Source organism: Bidens hawaiensis, unplaced genomic scaffold (genome assembly GCF_021521415.1).
Source record: "Bidens hawaiensis isolate Kalapana, Puna unplaced genomic scaffold, B.hawaiensis_p1.1 tig00045634_1, whole genome shotgun sequence".
NCBI classification, from domain to species: domain Eukaryota; kingdom Viridiplantae; phylum Streptophyta; class Magnoliopsida; order Asterales; family Asteraceae; genus Bidens; species Bidens hawaiensis.
In genome coordinates, this window is record NW_027505948.1 from 47,727 (window position 1) to 50,898 (window position 3,172).

A 3,172-nucleotide genomic window follows, 5' to 3' on the forward strand; every position below is an offset into this window, starting at 1 on the left:
TTCTATCCTTACAATTTATAATGTTTAGACAGGGAAAGAAATACATATGCCTTGTACATAACTTAAATAATAAACATCCAAGTACAGGAGCGGACCGAAGATTGTTTGCGCGAATGTTCGTCGCTTTAAACCCCAAACTTATGTAGTTATCTCCTCTTTATTTAGTACGCGCCTCAACTTTTAGGTCGGGTCGGCCAGTTGAAATATTTATGTAACAAATATGATTTATACATGTATATATAACGTAAGAAATTAAGATAGGTAAATAAATGGCTTGAGGAATCATGTAGTTGTGCAAGTTTGAACCATAACCTTAGACTTACATAGATATGTGTAAGTAGCCACTAGACCAAAGGAAAGGAATGTGTTAATTTGTGGTAGTCGGTTTCTTTAAAGGTGTCATTGTCTAAAACTATTTGGTGTCATTCAACTTTCGGATGCAAAACATACATATAAATCTTTTTTTCATTATTGTCATGTGACACAGATGCCCGCAAAATAGGTCCCTCCCTCCTAAGACTAAGTATAGCGGAGACCTGCCCAACAATTGTGGAAGGGGGGGGGGGGGGGTTATGAATATTGGATGTGGCTTTGATGTGGGTGGGGGTGGCTAACGTCTTGGGCGTCCACTAGACACAATCTAAGAAGTTGTGATAACTCATATTATCCGATGAATAAACGAGGACGGAAAAAAACGTCAACTTTTGTGTTGATTATATCTATACCTTATTTAGATTATTATTTAGATTATTGGATTTGCTACACATATGTAGGATGTTAAAGACGTACTTAATTATTGTGTTTTTATAAGTTATTATAAGCTAACTCAATAAGTTAAAGAATACGTTCTATATACGTACATTTTGACTTAAATTGTTTATTGGCCTCACTTGTTTGTATTGAGACAGCATCATTATTATTGTCGATTTTCACTTAAATGGATTCCAATCCATTATTTATGGACGGGGTAGAGTTCTATCTGCCTTTTATTCTTCTTTCTTTGTATTTTGTTTAATATCCAACTAAATACACCACATAAATTAGTTGATACATAAAAAATAAAAAATAAATAAAAAAGCCTTTTATCAATAAACAAAGAGGTAATATTGGTGTAATCCTGTTAAGCTTAACCAATTTTACGGTTTAACTTTTTAATTCTTTTCTTATATTATTTATCAAGGTCAACATTTTTGACTATATGGTCACGATAGCGAATGTGAAAACAGCCACCTAAGTCATAGTAGGACCTACGACTATATATTCCACTATGAGGTTGTGGTCCTGGAAGTGTCATATGCATCGTTCTGTTTAGCTTAAAGGCAAATTTTCAAACACAACTTTAACCAAATATTCAATTAACAACCAATATGCTTGTAATGTGAAAACTACCATTTAATATTGTGCTTAAACATATATGCAAAGCTGCTAATCTAGCACACAAAATGATTTGTGGTCAGTCCTTTGCCCTTTATGTGTTAACTCGAAGGAATCCATCGATCACTTATTTGGTTCATGCAAGATCGCTTCGAATGTATGGCTTGCTATTTCTAAGTGGCTTGATATTCATCCGATTCAAACCTTTTATGTCCTTGGAGTTCTGAATTCGATTGACTCGTATTCTGGTGCGAGCAACAAAAAAAAAGGTTATGCAAAGGTTTTATTCTTACATCTTGGTGGGTGATTTGGAGATGTCGGAATGACATTAAGGAGAAAATGCCAAATTGTTGATTCTATCATCAATTACTTATTTTGTGGACAAGTTACGCGATAGCAAAATTGTGATTAGTTAGTCCGAGTGGATTAAAAATCCGTCTCTGTTATGTAGTTAGAATATTATTCCTTTTCTAGGGCCTCGCTAGTTTTTGTGCAATGTTTGGCCGTTCAAAAACAAATCTAGCACACAAAATACACGTAGATACCTACTTGGATCCAATACTTGTACTTGTTAGGGAATAATGAATCCTAGACACTCTAGGAGATGACCACCTTGAGGCTAACGATTCCCTCGCAAATAAATAATTTGCAAAAAACTTCCCAATTGTGTGAATCTTCATATAGCATCATGCTTTCTAACAATGCACAATTCAATTAGTGAAAATAAACCCATAAGACATTAATTAGTTGTGACATTACTCTAAGAATATGTAGCGAAATAGAGAAATGCTTCACTACTTGTGCAATATCAAGTGTAACCACAAGCAGCCATTGGTTATAATGCAACAATTAATCTATGTTTAAGACAAAAAATGTTTCTATGGTTTATATGTATTATTATATCCCCTCATCTATCAATAATTTTATAAACAATACATTGATGGTTTATAATTTTATATATTTCACTAACAACTACCGGCCTCATTTGTCTCTTCTAGTGTATTGCTTTGGATTTTATAAAAATAAAAGTAAGCGAATCTTGAGATTTAAATATTAGAAATTTGGAATGAAAATAATAAATTATTAAAGAAACAAGAAAGAATTTAGTAGTTCAAGGAAGAATACACAATGGAAGGAAGGCCAAGAAAGACAAAGTTAAAGAAGGGGGTAGATTTGGTGATCCCGAGGTGTTGTTTCCTTGAGATTGTTTGCAGCTTTACTTTTCTGTATTCACACTACAATAAAGTAGAAGCAAGATGATCATGTCTTGCATCTTCCTTCAATCATCAATAAAGCAAATTTCACATATATATTAAAAGTAAAAAAGCTAGATTAAGTTGCAAGTAAAACTAAGATTGCGTTCCAAATAGTTTGTGTTGAATTATAACACGGTTTGGTTATGTGAACGACTGAGATCTTGATTTCATTATTTTAACTCCGACGTTAGTGGTATATATGTTTTTTAAAATTTTAATTAAACAAAGATTAACGTTTAAATCTTTGAGAATTTCAGAAGTAACCTTGATGAAGTTTTTAACAGAAAAATCAAATTTGAAATAACGTCACATTTGTTGATTTTAGCTTTGGTAATCAATTGATTTTTTAACGAAAAAGTTTGGTAATTTAATGAAAAAGAAAAGGAATTCTGCTTCAAAAAAGAGACATAAGAAGAAAAAGTTGGATCAGCCCAATACTAGTTTGTTCTTTTCTACGGGCCAAGATATATGCTCTTTAACTATCATAGGCCCAAAACTAACAACTAAAACACTTGATACAATACAAGTCCTAAAACTTATAT